The 23,442-nt window shown below is 40.4% G+C and overlaps 1 long non-coding RNA gene across 1 annotated transcript in view; it reads right to left on the reverse strand.

Annotated features, from left to right (window-relative positions):
- Positions 1 to 1,376: 1,376 nt before the first annotated feature.
- Positions 1,377 to 23,442, reverse strand: part of LOC140248636 (uncharacterized) — a 243,151-nt gene continuing 221,085 nt past the window's right edge. Inside the window, exon 4 of the long non-coding RNA XR_011902869.1 lies at positions 1,377 to 1,835. This is a non-coding gene — a long non-coding RNA (uncharacterized lncRNA). The remainder of the gene's footprint in view (positions 1,836 to 23,442) is intronic.

Below are 23,442 nucleotides of genomic sequence, written 5' to 3' on the forward strand. Positions count from 1 at the left end.
TCCCCCCACCCTTCTCCTAGGGAAACATCGTATCTCACCCACTGGTGCTCAGGCATAACTGTAAAACTCACAGTGCTGCCTCTGCCCCAGCTGCATTTTTAGATGATAAAAGCCTATCTGTCTGGTCTTGCATTTAAGGCAGCAGATGCTAGTATTGCCACATTTCAAAGGACCCCAATCAATCCGCTTCCTTCATTGTCCCACTCCTGCAAAAACCTAGACAGAGAAGCCTGAGGCTTTGTAGTTTTTGAAGTGCTCTAATCTGGACAGATCTTACCATCTCTGTCATAATTGATTAAGCCATTGCCAGCATACCCTGCATCTCCTGAGAGCTGTCATGGTTCACATTCATCAGGGCATGCTCCAAAGTTCACACACTTCCACAAGGCACAGCTCAGTGAGGGCTGGGCATCATTAGAATAATAATACTTTGTGCTTGCATCTCGCCTTTCATCTCAGGCTCCTGAGGCACTTTGAAAATACTCAGAGTCCATTTCTGTTCCCCATCGTCACACTCTGTTATACTGCACAGCCCTCCCCTTCCAAAAATATTCCCCTCCCCTTCCAAAAATATTCCATGGAGTCATTTGCAGAATGAGATACACTACGAGCAAGTAAATACTTACCAAACAATTGACACCACATTTTTAGAGTCATAGAATCATGCAATGGCTTAGATTGGGAGGGACCTAAAAATCATCCAGCTCCAAGCCTGCTGCCATGGGCTTGATTGCCACACACCAGATCAGGCTGCCCTAGGGCCCCATCCAATCTGGCCTTCAACACTTTTTAGGTGAAAACTTATTCCCATTCTACAAACAAAGAAACAAGAACTGTGTTTGCACTGGTTTGTTAAGGGTGAGTGAAAGCTCATCTCCCACATGGCACCTTCAAGCATAATCTCCAGCAGGATCAAATCACTTCCAAGCAGGATTTTCGAGACTCAAAATGCCGACATTATAATACAGTCTTCTTGCAGGCAGACTGTAAAGGAGTCACGTGGATGATAGATGGGCACAATGGGGAATATACTACATTTAGAGGTGGTCTGAAGCTTCTCCTTCCAGTCCTACAGATGGTTTGCCAAAATGAATACAGATGACTAATTCCAGGAGCTAACAGAGAGCACAGCATTCCTAAATTCCGGTTCAGTCAATCCATCTTCCCACTACTTTTCTCACTGGCCCATGCATTCATTAGCTATTTACTGGCTGAAAAAGAAGTATATACTAAATGCATTTTTACAAGATTACAACAAACAAACAAACAAACAAACAGATTTTCCATTTACCAACAGGAAGGCTACTTATTCCATTTGTGTAAACAGAGAGAAATGCAGTGGTTACATGTTTTTTATAGTGTTTTGTTTCATTTTTAATGCATTTGCAAAACCAGGCAACAAAGAACAAGCACATACTGATCTTGGTGTTCATTCTGTAGGAAAGGAGGATGTCTGTGTGTCAAGTGATTTTACAACAGTGCTTTTTCTTCAAAAGGAAGTGTGTATAGAGGGGATTATTCCTCTCTGTAAATGGGGGCTGTTCTGACCTCAAGCTGCAGATCTGTCAATGAGTGGCCAAGAAGAAACAAGGGAAGAGGCCACCAATGGAGATAAGGAGGCAGGAACATGCACTGCAGTTTGACCAGGGGACTTGATGTCTTTACAGGCTGCCAAAAAGCACAGAGGGAAAACAGCACAGCCAACACGGTTCAGAGCTTTGTTCTGGGATACCGAAGAGTCCCATTTTGCTTGATTTCTGTTTGTTTCTTCATTGCTTCCTGAGATGAAAACTTTGTACTTCTGCTATCTGCTCCCTCATTTTCTTTTGTCAAGTCTGAAAGAGAGAGAAGACAGCAGGTTATTAAATTCAAACAAAGAAGATTTCTACAGTAAGGGCAAACTGACTTGGAAAACTAGGAGCCATCTCTACTCCTACCAGCTGGAATTTCTCCCAGTTCTACAGCCATTAAAGTTATGAAATGTTTGAATGTTTTACTAATTCCATTAAGAACCAGAAAGGCTGTTCCCACCATGACCAGAAAATGAAGCAGCAACAATCACACGGGAAAATGCTCAGCTTTCCAGACTCAGCATTTTTATTAGTGCAAATACCCTCCAGATAGGCAGCCAGACTTTTGACTGCTTCTCTACAATGAACACTAGTTCAACCTACAGGAGCTAACCCAGTGTTAGTAGCTTGCTTCTCCAGCCCATTTCACCTGCAAGAAGGACTCACCCATTGATAAGAACTCTGACCTGTGATTCAGATGAGTATCACTATGAACAAGCTGTTAATTGTGTCTGTGTCTCAATTCTCCGGGTGTGAAATGGAAATAACAGCACTTCCATGCTGCAAAGCGGTATTAAGGTTACTTTTGAGGCACCTGGTGTATAATGCTAATAAAGTCTTGGAAGCACCACCCCCTGCATTCCCAGGCTTGATGTCTAGGCTGGGTCTAGTTCTTCCCCAGGACTTCTCTAGCAGCAGTTAGCATTAACACGATGGGCTTAGGGCATTTTTTCCTGATCTTTCTGGTGCTGTGTCTGCTTTTTCCTTGATCACTCATTTCCTGCAGTCAAGTGATTCTGGATAATCTTGATCTTCACTAAAATAAAACTTAACATTTCACAGTCAGAAGACTGCAGGATAGGAGGAAATGGAGAACTGAAATGAAAACTTGAAAGCACGAATACAAAAACAGCTGAAACAGCCCGACGTTAATTATTTTAAAATGTCATGATTTCTATGTTGATAGAGGGTTTTTTCAGGACAAAAATAATGATTCTTAAGTGCAGTGTTGACAGCACTGAGTTTTGCTCTTCCTGTTTTTTTCTCCTTCAGGTGCTGCTGCAGCTCTGATCAGATCAGCACAATTCGCTCCAACTCACTCTTGCAGGTTCCCAAATTACAAGCCCAGCACTGCCTGGTGCTTTGAGAAAAACTCAGCAAGAAACTGAGTTTGAAGCCAGCTCATGCTACAGCAATCTTGCTCACCAGGCAGCACCATTACAAGTGCATTAGCATTTAGCAAAATTGTACAAAGCCACGGTCCTGCCTCGAGGAGCTCATGGCATCACCATACAGACAGAGGGACGAGAACAGGAAGCCACATTAAAAGCAAAATAATTAAGCAGACATGTTTGTTATGTATTCTTGCAACCACATCAAGCCCAGGCAAAGGGAGGAAACTATCGTGTCCTTGAATGCAGTCCCCACTCACACATCCAAGTCTTGGCAGTCACGCGCAGCTCGGCACTGTTGGGCACAGCTTCCCAGTGCCTTTCCCAGGGCCAGACCTGCACTGGACTGTGCAGAATGCAACAGGGAGGCACTCAGGAGTTTGCTGCAAGCCACACATATAATTAAATCACAGGCTGGTTCAGCTAGTGAAAGCAGGCACAAGCTATGTACAACCTGCTAACATTTTCAAACCGTGTGATGAAAAATTCCTCCCTGCAGACTGTGCCAAATGGAGTGAGTACAGTCTGCAGGTCCCTGAGTGCTCCCAGTGCAAGTTGGCTTCTTCCTGTGGCAGCCCTCTGGCACAGCTACACAGACCCCAACCCAGCCCAGACCCTTGTCCAACACCGATGGACAACTACTGGTAGTTCTTTCACCATAGGGCTGGGGTCAATTGCATGTGGTCCCAGCCTGAAAGCAGAGACATCCATGTCTTGTCTGTATCTCATCAGAGAGGGGCTGCCTGGGCTTTCTAGGAAGCTGAAAGCATACCCAGCAGTGGCACAAAAGAAAGAAAATCTTCTCAAGACACAAGGAAGAGCATAGTACACACAGAACCATGCAGGGACTTGCATTTTCAGGGCTGAACCATACTCTATTTATTACCTTAAATGAAGTCAGGGCAAGGTAAAACAGGATTCTAAAACTGATCAGTCTATAGAAACATTCCCTGTAATAGGAATGTGAGCACCTCCAGATGATACACTGTTAGCAAAAACCTGTTCCTAAAAACAGACAGAACATGATTGGTCCTTGACTTCTCCATGGAGTTTAACTATAATGAAGATCACTCCATCTTCTTTCGGTAACCCAAGTCTGTAATAGCAGTTTTCACAGTTCAAGTCACAAGGGGCAATATGACCTGACTTTACTGTGCATAAGTGGTCAGTATGTACCAGAAATGTAGCATCCCTTTGCAGAAACACATCATGCTGCTGCATAGAGCACTACACATCCTGCTCTCCCTCTGCATAGTTTATTGATTTCTTAAAGAGAAAAAAAGTAAATGGGCTGGATCTGTAGTTGATGTAAATCAGCTTCTCCCTCCTGCAGTCAATGGAGCTACATCAGTGGGCACTAGCTAAAGATGCGGCCCAGCGAGTTTAGTGCCATGAGGTTATGAATCACTGCTATTATGTGGTGCTGCATGTTCTTGCCTGATCCCTTCTCTCCATCTCCCTGAGGGGTGCAGAGCAGCCCTCCTCGCAATGATGCCAGCAGCAGGGGGAGAAGAGAGTGTAATGTTCAGTTATCTTCTGCATGTTTTTCCAATAGTAAATCACAGCAGGGAGTGTGACCCCCTGCTAATTAGAAGTCATATCCTGTGGGGTTCTCTTTCTCCCCTGTGCTCCAGTGTGTATATTTGTATTAAATACTGATAAATGGCACAAATGAGGAGAAGCAATAGATTCTGTGCAGTTATTGTTCTTATGAAGATGCCTTTCACAGGCCTATTCAGAAATAGGCTAGCTTCAGAAGCTTCACAGGCCTAGCTTCAGAAATGTTCAGCCAGCCAGCCTTTTTATGCTAGACTTTAGCGTGAGAAGACAAATCTGACAGAGAATTCTTCAGCTAAACCTGACTTAAATCAACTGATCTGTTCCTGCGTTATGAGAGGATCATGTTTCTTTCACTGCCATCCATGATCTGAAATCCCTCTATGACTGCTTTGTGTTTCAGAACAGGCAGAACCTAGAGATGGTAATGCAGTACACAGGAAGCATTTCTGTGCAGCTCATCTACTACCCAGTTTAAGTTTTCAAAGGGACTTAATCTTGTTGAAATTCAACCCTGTGGTCAATAAAGCCCTTACATTCCTCCCAAGGCTCAGCAAAGAAGCGTGGGCACTGAAGGCTAAGATTAGCAGGCAGAGATATCCCATATGGATGACACAAGCTGTGACATTGTGCTGGCACTGTGGAGTGAAGGGTGTGCTGCCCCATGTCACCCAGGTCCAATGGCACACTTCCCGTGCTTTTGGGACAGGGTCAACTCTATGCTTCATGTGTAGCTTCTGGTTGTGAGAACTGTGCCAGCGCAAAGCTGCTGCTTTGGGCATCACATAGAGAGAACACTATTCTCCCTTTATCACGCTACTTTGTGTCTCAAGCTTTTACAGACCTGCAAGCCTGTGGGGCACAAGTGCCTGGTCATCCTGTTCCTCAGGTTGTCTCCAGCATTTGGATGCAGCTCTGCAAGAGCCCATGGCACTGGAGCATAAAGAGCACAACCTCCTGGCAACGTTATCACCAACCTCTTCCTCCACCCTGCACCAACATATCACATATGCTCTCATTACATCAACCAACCCAGCCCTGTCTCACACGTAGAAGGGTGATACTTGAGATGCCTGTTACATCATGATGCTGCGAGACACAATTACACTTCTTTGAAATGTACCCAGCACCTATTGCACCATGAGAGAAGGATGAAAGTGTTTCTTTAATAGCATATTAGCCAATGTGTTTAACGAATGTATTTTAAGTGCCAACTGCAGACAGAAGAAGGTGTATTTCAACATGCATTAGTTGATCAAGGGAAATCTCAGGAGGAAGTCCAAAGGGAACAAATGAACCTGGCAATCTGGGGAATCCAGTCCACATAATTTAATGGGAACTAGGACCCTAATTCATCAAGGTGCTTAAAGCCAGATTTTTAGAAGTAGTTAGTGAGTTACACATTTAAATATCTTTAAAAATCTCATCCACAAACACGTAATGTTCTCTAAGCTCAGATCCATCACTGTTTATTTCAGCCAAGTAAGCAGTTCTAAATGTTCTGCTGAATCACACCCTAAATCAAATTTAACAAGCTAATCCAGAAAATTATCTAAATCCTATGCGAGCTGGTGAAGGAAGATTACTCCTCTCTTTTGTATGTTTTGAAACCCTCTTATAGAATAACATCTCAGTATTTTGTTAAAATCCGTAGTTTTTGTTTTGTGTTACACAAAAAATCCATTGCTAAGTAATCACTTCGTGTCAGATTCTGTCAGACCTCCTGAAATGAGCAGAGTTATGAGTTTCAAACAGCAGAATCAATAATCACCAACTGTACAACAATATGGAGATTTGCAGCACAGAAGGATCCACATGACACATAGAAGTTTGATTTTATAAACAGCACTTCTCCCTTTTCATGCCTAACTAGAAATACCAGTCACAGTTTCCTCTCAACACTAAACCAGTGGGAATCTCAGAGGGTGAGGATGTGAGAGGAAGAGGATGCTCAGATACTGCAGGGATGGGAGTCAAATAATGAGTCCTACCCCCAGTAAGTGAAAGTGGCAGAGAACCAGGGAGAGGCTGAGGTTGTAAAATCTGTCTCAATTGAATGGGTGGAAAGTGAAGAGGTAAAGACCCTGAACTGGGACTCCTAAAAAGTTTCCAAAACATTTTAAGAAGCAGAGGGAATGATGATTAGAGTGAAAAAGGGATCTTTGACTCTCTGTAATTCTCTCACTCCTGCAGTGAAAACAAAAGAAATCTTGAGCAGATCTTGAGAGAGTGAAAAGATCAGATACTGGTGAGACTGCTTTAAAGCACCTCCAAAAGAACTAGCTGACACCACATGCTGCAATGAAAACCTGATAAGCATCAAGCACTCAAGCTTCAAATAGAAATAATGTGCTTCTTTGCACCCCAAGGAGTGAGTCTCTGCCCACATCTCCAGAGCCTGAGATACCTTGGGTGCTGGTCATGCCACACAAGCACTACACAAACACCCCAGCTTTGCCAGGGCCCCAAGCCACACTCAAGGTGATGTGTGCACATGTAGGTGGTGGGGAGGTGTGAAAGCATCCCGTCGCCACTGGTCACAGGGACAGCATGTTCTACCCTGCTTCTCCTCTTGCAGACCCCACCCTGGCACAGGCAAGTGTTACCCTCAAACAAAACTGAGAGCAATTTTTCAAGTCAGTAGAAAAAATGTTTTTAGTCCATACCAAAAAAGTAACTATTTTAAAAAGAACTCTTCATGTTTGTCAGTAGTCTCAAAGGTGCTGTTTTCAGTATGTGCAAGTGCAAGAAATTGGACTACATATATGTTTTACTAAAATTACTCTGTTGGGGAAGGTTTGTGGGAGCTCGGTTTTCTGGTGAAAAATGGTATTGCTTTTGAAAAGACACTTTAAAGTGCATTTTTACTTCCCAAGACAAATTATAATATGCTTTGGATTCAACCTGGACTACCAAAGTTGGGTCAAGTACGGGTAGCTGTGTGGAAGTATCATGGCCATAAATAAAGTTGTGCAGATAAAGCTAGACTGCCCCGATGGAAATTCTAAAAAGCTCATCAGAAGGGTTGTTGGTGTGATTTTGGTGCTTTCACAGTGAAGGAGAATAGCTGCTGTTGGTATCACAAAACCTTTTAAGCTGAGGTGATACCTGTCCCTCAAAACAAACTGCAGCAAGATAAGACAGTCCTATGAAGAGTTCTGTGGGTATAAATACACCAGCACGATTTTTAATGTAAATTTTACTCTGCAAACAGTGAAGCTACTTTCATAGAGGGATAATGACAAACTGGCAGAAGGTATTAATGAGTTCGATCATGTATTTTTGCAGCCAGAAGGTTCTGTAGCTGTAAGGATGCTTGCAGTTAAGCTGTGTGCTTAGTGACAGCACAGAAAATCTGTGGAAACTCATTAAGCAGTGACTTGCCCTCATGTTCACTTCAGTGTTCAGCATTGGAGATCTCACCTCTGAACCACCCACAGGGTCTGGTTTCCAAGTGGGTGGGAGTGGAAAGGCAGTAAGAACACAGACATAGCTTAGTAACAGTCCAGGGAAACAGTTACAAAAGGCTAAAACCTAATCAAAATCTGGAGGAATTTCAAAATTTAGGGAAAATTACAATGTAACATTTCAGAAGAAAAATAAAAGCATAGAAAATTTCTTAAGTGAATTGAAATAATTCAGTGTTTGACTATTCTTTACTACTCACAGCGGTTCCTAGAGCTTCTTCACAAGGAAATCCTTTGATCTTTGAAACCCCAACCAAATCTGGATTTTAGAATTGGAAAAAGCAGCTACAGATGTTTAGGACCTGTGAAGAATAGTCTGGGTGTGTCAGTGTCCCAGAAAAGCAGAGATGGTGAGATTTTCTAAATTCCTTGGGATCATAGTGGTGACATGAGCAGTGGCTCCTTGACCTGGAGTCACGCCATCTCCATTTCAATGTGTCTGCTGTGGATTCATGTTGTTGGTAGAAACTGTGTTTCTCTGGACTTTCTCCTTGATGCATGTGCTTTAAAACAATATTTCCTGGGAGCTTAGGCTTCCCTAATCATTCAGCAAGCAGAGAGGTGAATACACAGATTTTGACATGCCTCCTTGGTCAACACTTGTGAAGTGGATAAGTAAGAACAACTGATCATTTTTTCTGCACTCTTTCCCCTGAAGACTGGGAGGAAGCAAGAAATCTCACACTGCAATCTTATACTCCAAAGGAATACTAAGACTCATGCTGGAAAGATCAGGGTAAAAACTCATCCCTCCATAAGTTTGTTGCATGGCCTTTGGATGACGATGACACGGCCTTGCCTATGATTCCACAAAACATGAATAGGTCTGATTTGCTACCTGCAAATCAAAAGTTTGACAACATAAAGTACCATATCAGTGTGAAGAATAACTCCCATGAGTTAAGCTTTGCAGTTCCAGGCTTACAGGTAATAGATGGAAAGTGTCCTACGAATTTTACAAGAAACCTTTGCAAGTGTCCATTGACTATGAAATTGCATTACACTTCAGTGGGCGTTTCTCCTGTTAGAAAAGTGTGAAGGAAATACCTTTTGTTCTCTGCTGAGGCATTAATTTACGTGCAAATGGTTTTTTTGGGTTTCCTGTGAATGGGAAACCAAACACCGCGGGGGAAAAAAATCAAGCTGGCTCTTAAAAGAGGCATGAACTTTGATTTTTATCAAAGCATCTCACATTCCTGGTGCTTTACCACAGTGCATATTTGATGAAATAACTCATCAAATGGGAGTGAAAAGCAACTTACATAAATAAAGCAGTTCACAAAAATGTATTGCATCTGGAACAGGCAGGAAAGAGTCTCCTAGTGTGGGCCTGAAGGTTCATAAGTAACTACTAATTTCAGTTCATTAAGGGGCAATGCCTGAAAGTCTTTTACTTTCAAAAAGTAGTAAGTTGTCAAGGATTGCTGGAAGATTAACCATTTTCAGAGGTAGAAAGGAAATTAGAGTTTATTAGAATTAGATACGCAAATAGTTTGGAAGACCTAGGTCTTAGCTGCTCCAGGCCTCAGTGTCTCAGTGTTTAGGTGGCAAAATCTAGTCTGCCTTCTTACAGAAACACTTCACGAAATACAGCCAAGAGGTTCTGAAAACATCATGATATTCCTGCTACTGGAAGAGATATTTAGGATAATCGGATATGATTTTATGATTCTAAGAGCACAAGCAGAAGAGTGAAATTAGCAAACCAATAATATTTAATGATTTATTTCAATAGCAAAGATCATTTCATTCCAAGAATAATAGTAATCATGTGCAGTATATTAACATTTAAAGACTGAAATGTAATTTAAATGGAGAGTATGGATGCATCATCATCAGTAGTCCGTGTAAGAAATTCCTGTGACCAGGATTTAGTGTTCATTAAATTTGTAAAATTAATGTTCAACAACTGTGTGATAGTGTAGTAAGGTAAGTACTATTATTACCAGTTACATGAAAAAGGACAAGAGTTGCATGGAGTACACAGTCTATAGGCATAGTTCATGAAGCACATGTAATTTGGATGATATGGGAATTTTAAAGAAAAAAATGTCTGTGTTCTTTTTATTAGTTTATTATTTATTAAAAAGACTTGTAATAGCACTGCAGGTCTTGTTTTTTAGTCTGATAACAAAATCTCCATGCATTTCTGTTAAGGCTGCACTGAAGAGCAATGCAGGGTGTCTAACTTGTCATTTATACTAGATGAGCAAACTGTACATCTATAATTTTCAGAAGACCTTTCATATGACTAAATCTTAAATCATAAGTTAAATCTTACTAAAGTGTGTCCTGTATTCACCTCCATCTTTATTAATGATATACAATATAAAAAAGTTTTACAGTAATATACACAGCACTGCTGATAACTACAACAGAATATATAGTCCAGCCATCGCATGCATTTTCAAAAAGAATTGTAACACTTGCCAGTTCAGAAAAAAAGCAAGGATAGTGTGCTTTATCAACTAGATCTGTCAGAAGCATAGTTGCAGTATAAGCAGAGAGTTTTAGCAATTAGTTCAAGTATCAGTGTTGATGCTTAAGCTAAAACATGATAATTCCTGCTTGTGCGCATGCTTGCCTGATTACAGACAGCTTGAGTGTCTCTGCAAATACCCACAGCTGCACTCTAGACTGCCACAGTGACTTTTTAAGCCAAAGCTGGGAAGAGATTCAGCAATATGATCTTGGTTCTACAGAGCATGTAAACTCTGCAAATGTTAAAGTCAGTGACACTAGAGAAATAGTGTAAAATTAAAAATCTACTTTGCAGAATCCAGGCTTATAAAATGCACTAGCACTATCTCTCTAGATGCTCTGTAGATGACCATAAGTCCATAGACATTTTGGAAAGTGACTCTTTGCTCTTTGGGGCTCTGTCCCTACAGCTGAAAAATGTCTCATCACAGAATGACTCTTTTGAGTTCTGCATCTGTCAGAAGAGAATCATATTGCCCCAAGTATTCATGTTGCAAAGCTGCTTGCACTCTCACACTCCGAGGTACACCAAGCTTGTGCCACTATTCATGTAGGACCTTGATGTCTGAACACTTAAGGGTTTACCTACTAGAAACTTGGACACACTGACTGAATGTGATGTAGAAAGGTGTGAGGAGTTAGTTCATTTGTTAAGATACAACTAGTATTAGCAGAGTGCCTCTAACTGACATGATTAATTAATAAAAATATTCTTAGCTGCCTCATGTAGGCAGAATACATGTCTCGTGGAGGTTCAAGGTAAATCCATGTTTCTCTTACCAGCAGATGGTAGTGGAATCCTGTTACTGGAGGACCACACTCCCTCTCCACCAATTCACACCTCTGTGGTTCTGCTCCGAAAAATGCAGAATTGCTTCTGTATAAAAATGAAGCATTTGTCCTTTGGTAATGTATTCATTACAAAGTGCTGGTTCAGCACAGAAGGAGAAGAAACAGAAGACCTGACTATTGCTAAGGCAGTACTTCCTCTTGATCTTCCAGTAAAAATTCAGGATTAAAAACTAGTTCCTCTATACAGCAGTTTGATTTAGCAGAATTACACATACACAAATGTTCTAAAAGTAGAGTAGTTCCATTGAGGATGAAAAGCTGCCTACAAGTCATGGGTTTGCTGGAAAAAATAAACCGTACGTGTTTAGAACATGGATTTAGTTCATGTTGATTCTTTGCTTCACAGTTGAATCTGGAGACCCTAAGTGTGTTATATCCTTTATTTTACAGTGTTCCAAATGAATGGGGAGGTGAAGGGATTTGGCTATGGGGAAATATCTGTTTGGCAGAAGTGCTGACAAGTAGGTGATGTCGACACAAGAAACCTGTGTTGATACTTGCTAACTAGCATGGCTATTCTGTGTTAGGTTCTCGATCAGCATGAACATCCTTTTAGCACCTTCTTTTGACAAAATCTATTCCTTTGAGGTAAACAAAACTGTACTTTGAAACATATCATAGAATCATAGAATGGCTGCGGTTGAATCATAGAATGTCTTGGGCTTGATTCTATAAAAGAGAACTTAAAAACAATTCAGTCCCAACCTCCATGCCTTGGGCAGAGTTGACCATGAGTGCCTAAAGGGATGGGGCATCCACTACTTCTCTGGGCAACTTGTTCCAGCATCTCACCACCTGAATAAAGAATTTCCTACCAATGTCAAGTGTATCTTCAGTGGGAGAAGTTGTTACTGTACCCAGCCCCAAAATAGTTTCCCATGTGTAGAAATCAGTTGTTGTAAATCTCAAAAAGAAACTGTAATCTTAACAGTAAGGATAACTTACACCAAGTTCTAAAGATTTGGCTTTATAGGTTTTTAGCTTACCAAGTTGTACCGTAGAAATGATAATACCTTCTTCATTCAAGGAATACAATTTGCTACTTAGTGCGATAGGAGTAATTATACAGAATCAAGAACTTGCTGGAATCTTTCAGGAAATATTTGTGCCAGTAGGTTAAATAAAGCCAAGATACCTCCCAGCAAAGGACCTTGATCACTATTTATGGTCCCTGTCATAGTTTGGGTTCATGCATTCTCTGGGGAAAAAAAAAAAAAAAAAAAAAAAAAAGTCCCTAGGTACACTGTAGAAGCTGCCATTGGCCAAAGACCATTCCCAATAGGCAATTTGGATGTAGTCAACCCTCCTGGTATGATAAAACAGATTAGCTGTAGGAGATCGAACATATCGGCCCAGTGCCAGATAATGGTCCTACATATTAATACTCATGTGGATACATATTCAAAGAGCTGTTTGAGCCCTAAGTGAGGAAAGAACAAGGCAATTTGTTAGAGGTTTTAAAACCATATTAATCACTACCCTAGTCAGACACATAAATAAACGCACAGGATGCTGCTATCATTAAGTATCCCAGTGCCAAGTCTCTGTGGCTATGTCTATACTAAGTAAAAAGGCCAGAGGCTGTCTCAGGATGGGATGGCTGATGCCCAGACAGCTGGATTCCCCCTTCTCCTAGCACCACCACTGAGTCAGACTGCCTGTTGCAAAGCTGTTGGCTTGGTCTGCCCCTGAACCATGCCAAAATACTGCCCAGGAGAGCTATTTGGGGTAGGCTTTTTGGATGACGATGTGACTGCGATTGACCTCATGCCTTTACAATAACAGTTTATACAGAGCTGTGTTCTATGGAGCTCTCTGAATACACAGACAGTACAGCAGAATGAACTACTAACTTCTACTGAATATCCGCTGCAGAGTAGATTTTCTCCTCTATTTTCTTTATCTTCACAGCATCAATTAAGCAGCCTTCCATGAGTTCTGTGCATCCCTTCTGCATAATGGAATTTCTCAGCCAGTGAAAGCTGTAGATGGAAAGAGTCTGGGGCTCCAAAGGAAAATCCCTTCTGCGGAAAGTAGGAGGCAGAGGTGCCCAGCCATGGATCGTTTTTGTGTTGATTCAGCACTATGAAAGCTATTTCTGTCCTCGTTTTAGAGACTCAGAATTTTTTTAGCATCTATAAGTGCACAGCTGAAAAGTAGGTCAGGTAGAATAAGTGTAACAAGACAGGCCATTCCTCGGGAGGTGGAAAGTTCAGCTATTATAAGGACAGTTGTGACAAGTTTAGCTTTGGCACTCACTGATCGGGATCTCTCAAGCAGCTAATAACTGCAGCCTTCTCCCTAAAGGACAATGTGGCTCTGCTCATCCTTAAACATTCTGTGAAGTTAACAGCAGAATGGTAGGGATATATTTTAGGGACTGAATATTCAATTAAATAAGCAATTTCAAGTTACTTAGGACAGGATAATAAAGTAGCTTCAGAAATTACGCTTTGCATTACACAGTCAGTTATAGGGCATTTCACTTTTAACTACAGTATGTTAATGAGAGGGATCTGATTAACAATGAACCTAACAACTGTGTATGAGATGATCCATGTCTATTAAGATGTATTAATATAAAGTAATGAAATATTTTCCAATCATAACACTATTTATTATGTATAAGTTATCTAAACTTAATATTTGGTACAAAAAAAAAAAAAAAAAAAAAAAAAAAAAAAAAGAGCAATAGTGTAAATAATAATTATATAAAACCCTAATTTTAAAGCTTCTTTAATATTCATACCAGCGAAGCTGGAAATCTTATGTAATTTATAATATAAGGATATCTACAAAAGCCAATTAAAACTCCAAATTCCAGCCATAACAGTTACAGGCTTGACCATTTAAAAGTTAATGGATTTTAACATCGAGGCTGTTCAAATATTTTTGCAGTGTTCATGCCAGACTCCTCCCACATTCAGCACCACACACGTACGGCACAGCTCTCACCCATGGCATAGACCAGTCCTGGTAAGACAGACACAATCTGATGATCCCATTAGAAGGCAAAAGTCTGTAGCATCTTAGCCAGCAGGACTAACAGTAGGAGGATGGTTGACTCAGTGGGGCACTAGTGCAGGATTTTGGAGATATCAGTTCTCGCTCCTCCTGAGTCACAGGTTCTGCATCATGGGACATCTGTATTTAAGGCTCCCTCTGGGGAGTATTAAGAGTAACAAATGAGGTACTCAGTTGTGTCAGTGACAAGGGTCACACGAACATGCTTAGTGGCTCAGTTCCTTCTTTTCAACCTTCATGCATCTGAGATGTACCTGAATGCTAACTAACTAGGATGTTGATCTTTGGGTGGCCTCTAAACAACCTGAAAATTAATTTGAAAGGCAAAAAATTTTTTACTTTATATATGAAAAGTCTACAAATTACTGACTGATTTTTCCTCTTTCCCACAAATACCAAAAACTGTTTGTGCTTTAAGGTAGAGTCAGAGATTCTTGGTTTAGTAAGGCACCAGAACAGATTGCCCAGAGAGGTTGGTGGATGCCTCTGTCCCTGGAGACATTCAAGGTCAGGATGAATGGGGTTCTGAACAACCTGCTCTAGCTGTAGGTGTCCCTGATCATTGCAGAGGAGTTCAACCAGATAAACCTTTAAGGGTCCCTTCCAACTTAAATGGTTTTATGATTCTCTAATTCCATGCTAGTACCACCATGCTGTAGAAAACCCTTATCCAGCATCCCTCAACCACCTCCAGCTTACACCATCACTAACTTCCATCTAGTAGAGCAAGAAGGCACCATAGGACTGGTAGCACTTGTTTTGGTTATGCCCAAGCCTGGCTAATCTTCAAAGATCAAAACAAGCATTCAATCTCACTTACACATCTACAGGCATGTTGTACACAGCTTTATGTGATACTCGGAGCCAAGAGACTCTTGGGAATAGATTTTTTGTATGAATTTTCTCACACGTGCATTGCTTGAAAAGGAAACACAGAAACACGAGAAACGGTGTAGTTAATAAAATTACCAAAGATTTTTAGAATTGTTTTGACTTGCTTTGCAGGCTTTTCACCTGAAGGAAGTCATCAACAGATGAGTAGCTCCAAAATACTTTTCAAATTAGAAAGGTTACATTAACATATCACAGTCACTCAAACACTGTTAACCATTGCACTTCACATTCTTCATACTTCATAGCATCTATTAATAACAATCTGATATTCTGAGTTCTCTTTCACAAGGAACATATGACACATTTCTCCTGCAGCCATGAAAACTTGTGAGATACCGTAACATTTGGAATTTCCTAGCTTTTCAATGCTTCATCTCACATGAATCAAATGCAGGAAACAGTGGGGGATTTTAAGGGTGGCAGGAGATGAGGGGGTTCCGCTTTTGTTTTAGGCTCTTCTTTTGAGGTAGGGATTTGCTAATTTTTGTTTTGCATATAACTTCATAAGTATTTTTAAGCACAAAATAAGGAAATAAGAAAATTTGATTCAGTGTCTAAATTCTACTTCTCAGAGTTTTAAATAGGTTTTTTAAATAGGTTTTTTGTTTTTTTTTTGTTTTGTTTTGTTTTGTTTTGTTTTTTTTTTGTTTGTTTGTTTTTCCTGTACCATCTTACTGCGTAGATTTCTTTCCTCATACATGGAGAGTCTTAACATTTGTTCCGTTAAAAGTGTGTCCTCAAACTATGATCTTATCTGCCTCTCCCAGAATTTTGATTCCTCTGCGAAAGAAATGGTGTACCAATAAGATCTGCACACAAGTGACTGCACCACAGATTAAGATTTTGGTGGAGATCTCATACAAAGTAGCAGCAAAGCCCACATGATATAAATGGGCACAGTGCCCTAATGTGCTGGGGCTTCACAAGCACAGGGACATATTTACCTACAAGGGCTGATTTTATGGTAATATCTCCTACTTTATTATGTTGGCCTACAGCATCAGAGGCAAATGCTGGTGGTATGACAGTAGAAGATGAACCTTCCCACCAATACTGTTACTTTTTTTTTTTTTGCAGTGCAACAGAGGGCATCAGAGGGACAGTCAGACAGAATGGCAATTGATATGGAAGTTCAGATGAAGCAAAATGGGTGTAATTGAATCACTCCATGTGGAAAAAATGGCACCCACTGACATCAATGCCTACTGAACATTTATGGAGACCAAACAGTGGATGTCAGTGTAGTGAGGTGACACATTTCAATAGTGGCAACATTGACAGTAGGTTAGTTTTTGCAAGTGTGGTATGCAGGCTCTTGTTTATTGCTGGTGAAAATGTGTAGCTAATAGTGGTGACTGCATTGAAAAATGGTGTTTTGTAGGTCAGAGTTTGTTCTATCAAATAGTGTTATCATGTTCTTTGTATCTGTTGTAGTATCTATGGAAATAAATAGGAGGCATTACTTTTCAGTAACCTACATAAGTAAGTATGTGTTTATCAGTGTGTAAGATCCAGTCCATTCCCAGCAAAATGGAAATGTTTACTGTTGCTGTACCTACCACTTAATTGCCATTCAGTCATCCATCATTCATCAGCATTCAAACATACACTAGACACATCCACACCATGAGATAAACAACAGTATAGAGACACTGAATCAGTAGAGACATCATACAGCATTTGCTTGTTCATAGATAAACTTATCTCCAAAGACATATTAGACATTTGCAACCACATACAATGGTGTTAAGGCATATATACTGACCTCATTCCTGGGGCTGCTGAGGTCATAACAGAGCTCACAGAAACACAGAATTGAGTTGGAAGGAACCCTTAAAGGTCATCTGGTCCAATTCCTCTACAATGAACAGGAACATGTACAGCAACAGCTGGCCAATCAGAGCCCCAGTCAGTCTGACTTTGTATGTTTTTGGGGATGGGGCATGCTCTACCTCTCTGGGCAACCTGTTCCTGTGCCTCACAACCCTCCCCACAGAAAACATTTTCCTTTTATTCAATTTAAATCTCCTCTCTTTTAGTTTGAAAACATTCTCTTTATCCTGTCACAACAGACACTGCTGAAGAGTCTCTCTCCTTCTTTCTTACAGTCACCCTTTAGATACTGGAAAGCTGCTTTCAGGTCTCCTCAGAGCCTTCTCTTCTCCAGGCTAAACAGCCCCAGCTCTCTCAGTCTGTTCTCACAGGAGACCTGTTCCATCTCTTCTGTCATTTCTGTGGCCTTCCTCTGGATGTGCTTCAACAGGTCCATATCTCTCCTGAACTGAGGACTCCACATCTGTACACAGTACTCCAAGTGAGGTCTCACTAGCATGGAACAGAGGGGCAGGATCACTTCCCTCAACCTGAATACCATGTTTATTTTGATGTACAATCCACACCAGGTTATATCACATCAAGAAGATATGTTGGCTTGTTCTTTACATGTTCATGCAAACACATCCAGAGATGTATGAGCAGGGGTTACCAAAATAAGTTTACAACTGATGAGGTGTGAGCTAATCTTACCTGTGCCATAGTGTGTCACAGAACCAGAAGAAGCCACAGCAATATTGCCTGTGCATGGCAGAACAACTTTGGAATCCTCTGTCTTATAGATTCCAGAAATAAGCTCATCTACTGGTCAAGTCCCATCCCAGGAAATTTCATGCCCAAACAGGAATTCACTTGATAGCTGTGTGGTTATGAATAAATGAGGGTCTTTCTGAAGGATCTCCCTGTAGAGTCTCCTCTCAGACATACGTAGGGACTTCTTTCAAGTTAGGTGGTTTTGTTGTTGTTTTTCTCTGTTTAGGACACTGGTAGTATGAGATTTAATTAAATATGTGACTAAAACTGTGAATTTTGTGTCTTCCCCCTGTGAACTCCCCTCCCACCTTCCCCATTTCTTCCGAGAAAGAGAAGCTGAAAATGGCTGCTTGAAATTTTCCTTTCTGTCGAACTGAAAATGAGAGAAAAGCTAAGACTTTCTGGGTGCCACTGTACTTTCCCAATCAATAGCAACTGATCGAGAGCCTGAAATGTTCTGCACAGAGCACTGCATTTCCTGTCACAGCCTGAGGTGAAACCTTCCACTGCCTAGTGCGATGATTCATTTCCAAAAGTTCAGTTATCACAATGCAGGTGACCTCCGATTTTCACCCATGTCTTTTCCCCACCCTTGCTTTCTTTTATTCTGTTTCTATTAAAATGTGACTCACTGTGATGGAATTTTGTCAGAGTCCATTAAACCTGATTCTCTTCCACTACAAACCCTGTTTCTAATACATCTGTCACAAACACGTATTTTAAATCTTGTTATTCGGTGTTGTCATTTCATTGGATATGTCTGCACTTTCCAGAAGCTGAATTCAGAAGGGCTCTGCTGTGCCAGGTGCTGTATAAACATAATGAAACCTTCTCCCAGGAGCTATGTTTAAAAAGATATTCCAGGTCTTTAACAATATGCTGTCTTTCTCTTATTTTTTTTTCTGTTTTTTCAGGCTACTGTTGGTGCTCTCATGAAAGCTGTGGCCTGGCTGCACACTTGTCTTTTGCTATCATTGCAGTAAATGAGCTGATGTTGTTGGTAGTAGAACTAGCCAACACCAGGCTACACCCCTTTCACTCATACCAATCAGTCATGGTTAAATGCTGGGATTGGTGAGGTAGGAAAGTCCTTTCAGGTTAGAAATCCGATGAACTTTTCTTTATTTTTTATTTTTAAATTCCATGTGATAGTACCTGCTCTAAGATATTTTAATTACTAATTAGCTATGCTGTGAATTTGTTATGTTATATTCGTCCCTGCTTTCAGCTGGGATTTCAGCATCTGCTGGAGGGGAAATCTTGGAAAAAAGCCAGAAGACTGCAGTAGATGTCAGCAATGCTTTTTTCATGTCAGAACTGGATTGCTGACCCAATGTGATGGTAGTTACCCCACTGTGATTCTGTCTTGGATAGCATCCTGAGAAGGTGACATTGCTTGTGCTCATCAGAGCCTGGAAGTCCTATCAGCAAACTGCAGTGCATTAAGTAGAATTCAGGCATCTAAGTGAAAATGAAAAAAATTAAAGAAAATTTAATGCAAAGAAAATACATTTTCTTATAAACTGACCTACCTAATGAAGAGGCTACTCAGGAAACGTTTGACTTAAGCACTCTTGGGTGAACTCTTTCACATAAGAAAAAAGCTTATCACTTTCCCCATCAGTAATGGTCTTCACTTCAAGTGATAATAGCCAGCAGCCTGACACATAGGCAACCACATACTGGTAGCAGAGCTAATTGATGCAAATGGCTTTCAGGAAAATCTTCACTATCCTCATACTCCAGGCTATGCCACAGCCTTGTTAAACAGGTTACCTTCACAAGGCTTTCCTGAAGGAGAGTTGAAATATGCTAACAAAATCAAGTACTCAGTATTTGAACAATGAAGTTAGGTGTTGTGTCTTAACATTATTGCTATTCTCTTAAGCACCTAATAATAGTTTTTTCCCAAGTAAATAAATAAATAAATAAATAAATAATCAATCTTGTGCCTCAGATATTATGTCTTCGCTTCCAAAGTTACCCAGGTGAAGCTGTTTCCTCTTCCAGTTCATAGAGAAACCCAAATCTGAGTGTGCACTTTCCATTTGCAGCAGGATTACCAATTGAAGCTCAGGCTTTGTTTTCACAGGGACTAACTCTATCTCACTGTTGAAGAAGTAGTCGCTGCATTTGAATACTGTACTTCCCAACACTTTCCCATACCTCTTTGGGCCCTTCACTTTGCATGTACTGACCTGGGTGGGATGCCTACATCATCATCTCACTTTCTAACTCACCCTTGGTCTTGATTTCCTTCGATCTTTGAATACTCAAGCACTTCCAGGTTTATCATAACACTCATAATAAATAAAATATAGAATTATATTATATACAGGATGTTGCTTCGATGAGTTAAATGACAGACACAAATGCATATGTTGTAAAAATCATGCGTGAAATATGACCAAGATTTGTAAATTTGACTTTAGATCTATGATGAAGTCTCCCACATTTTTGGAATAAATAACTTCCCAGATGATTGGAAATGATTCTACAGTGGCCCCCACATTGAAACTTTGTCAGGAGTATGACAGCTTCCTTAGATGAAGATTCTGATGAGGGGAAAGGCCAGTGGCACAGGAGGAGGAGGAGATATTATGACACAGAATTCAGCTGTGAAGTTTCCTGGATGATCATGAATTTTGCAGACAGTGGCAGCCAGGGAGGCCTGTTACACAGACAATTTAATTTAGTCTCGATTTGAACATGGACTTCCTTCCATGATACTTTTCTGCTTAAGGAAAATAAAAGCTATGACTCAACTAACATTTTAGACTAACTAACTAGAATTGGAGATCTCTTACCTGCAGTGAAAACACAAACAGCACAGCTGTCAACCTACTGTCCAAAACATGGCTTTTCCACCAGCTTTCATCAGACTCAGAAGACCCCAAGCTGATGCTGAGATCCAGACTCCAGAAGAGCTGAGTGTTTCAAAACTTGAAAAAATCTGATTAGATTGCTGTGGTCTGTAATGTGACAGAGGGAGAACACTCAATTGCAAGCTAGGATGAAGTTGTCATCATTACCACAGCTTAACAATACAGAGTAGTCTCCTGATGTCAGTGCAGGTTGGAAGAGGTGGAAGATCCCTTCTATCCTCACTCCAACTAATAGTCCTGTAGGCAAAGGTGTCTGCCTTTAGTGTGAGACATTTATGTTTGTCTGCACCATTTCTAGGTATTTTTCTACAGGATTTTATGTGTGGAGGCACTAGAGGGAGGTGTTACTGGCATAAGTCACTGTGCTTTTATCTCTATTTTCTGAAACCCTTAGATCTGCACATTTGTCTTGGACACTGTCAAGCACATTTGCATTAAATTTCTTCTTATTTTTTACTTAAAACAACAACAACAAAAACACCCACAGAAATAGTATAATAATATAAAAAATAGCCTCCTTACTTCTGCTTTGGGCTCCCAGTAGGAGGAATTACTATTCTCCCAGTGTGATCTGTCCATAGCCAGCTTTTCTTGTTGTTTTTGTCAGTTTCTCCAACTTTAGCTGTGGAGAAGTTAAAAGCACTGCAAAGGAAGAGCAAAGATACACAGCGAAGTCTGGTGGAAAAGCAGTAATTCAGCTATCCTATGATCATGCAGAGGGAGAATTGTTATAGGTGGAAGACTCAAGAGTTTTTTATACTTTGTATTTGCACTGCACTAATGCACAGATCTAGTTATTATGTGGTATTTTAATAGAAAAGAGGGAGCTAAATATCTCTTCCTGAGCCTGCCCAGAGCCTAGTTTCAGTAGCAAAATGTTGGCAGTTTTTAGATCTTTGTAATCATTTTGTTTAAATAAAAATTCTCCCAAACCACTTCAAGCAATCTGGAAGAAAATACTGCTGTAATTGGCAGCACAGTACATCCCCAGTGCCTGAACACACACAAAAGGTGCCAGGCAGCTGCATTTAGGACAAAGAAACATCTGCAGATTTCTCAGTGGTGTGGCTTTGCTCTTACATGTGATATCAGTGGCTTTTTTTTTTTTTTTTTTTTTCCTTCTCATCTGAAAATCACTTTAAACTACATCAAAAATAGTATTACTGGAATGTGACTTTTAGTTGTGGAGGCATCGTAACACAGGTACCTGGAAATCTGCACTGCAATAAGGCAGGAGATAAGGAGCTCCTTCACATCTTGGGTAGCCTGCATATCTCCTTCTCACTCCCAAACTAAGCAAAAGTCTTTACTAAATGACAGCTGTAGAATTCAACAAACCATTGGCTCCATCTCTTCTTGCATACTGTAAATATCCATATCAGAAAGCCCACAAACACCCACATATATTGGAATCTGAGCAGATAAAAATCAAAGGAGAGATACTGAAGTCTGGTGTCTTCATCCAAAGCTGACTGAAGGCAATCTCTTAAATGACTTGGTATTTATAGCTATCCCTAAATTACCCTTCATTCTTGGGGGGGTGTAGTAGAGGCTGAAATCTCTCCAAAGCAGGCTTAAGAAGCATCCATGTGATGCATATATACCAAGTTTGTGTCACCTTCTTCATACTATGCCCAGAAAATCCATAAGACAAACTGGAGCCTGTATGTGTATAATCAACCCTAGAATTCCAAGCTTATTATAAAATAAATAAATAAAAATAAAAGTCTCTCTAGTTAAACTGCCCCTTTTCAAATCCACACTGGTGACAGAAACCCTATTACCAGTCACGCACTAAGTGTGTTGATGTGAGCACTGCAGATCATTTCTAACATGAGTTACTGCCCATTTTCAATGGCTTGTTCCATCAGTGGGTTTTCTAATTGCTTTGGGGATTAATAACGCAATGGGAGGCCATTTCACATTGGTTGACAATTATTTTATCCAACTGTATAAAGAACAGGTGATAAATTAATAAATTATAATCAGTCAGTTATTAAAGCTTAATGGCAGATGGCTGTAACAAGAATAAAGATACCCTGAGCCTCACAAAATGGTATTTTGATAGTATTTTTCAATGCATTTTTAATGAGAGGCATATAAAATGCATAAAACTTATAAATCATTTATAGAAGAACAAACTACAGAGTAGAATGGTCCAGTTATAATACTGTGATATTATTAATATCACAAGATTACACAGCAGCCGGCAAATCTGCTGGAAGCACAACGTGCCAGGCACTACACAAACAAGCAGCACTGTCCAAGAGCCATACAGCTGCAACTGGAAGGAGGCAGAGATAGAAAGTGACCTGCAAATGTCACAGCAGGTCCCAGGGCTTAACCTTACTTAACTATAGATATCTAGAACTCCAGTTCTTAGCAACTGCTGGACCTCATCTAGGACTCTGGGATTTTAACACCAATGTGTGTTAAACACAAATTTTTTATGGATTTTGGTGTGCAAAATGTGCTGAGTTGTGATACCAGAAAACATCCCATATTCAGATGGGGAAATGGATGCTCAACAGTATTTTTTCTTTCATTGTTGGTTTCACAGCACAAATGTACGTTCTTGTACTCTTTTGGGTACCCATTCCGAAGATGTGGTCAACCAATTCAGTCTAGACAGTCTACTGCTTTCCCAGTTTTCTTCAAGGCAATGTGTAACCCATGTATACATTTTATCATTTTTGTATTTTTGAATGAAATTTTGGCCCATCATAGGCTGATA

The sequence above is a fragment of the Excalfactoria chinensis genome, chromosome 2, assembly GCF_039878825.1.
Source record: "Excalfactoria chinensis isolate bCotChi1 chromosome 2, bCotChi1.hap2, whole genome shotgun sequence".
Lineage (NCBI taxonomy): Eukaryota > Metazoa > Chordata > Aves > Galliformes > Phasianidae > Excalfactoria > Excalfactoria chinensis.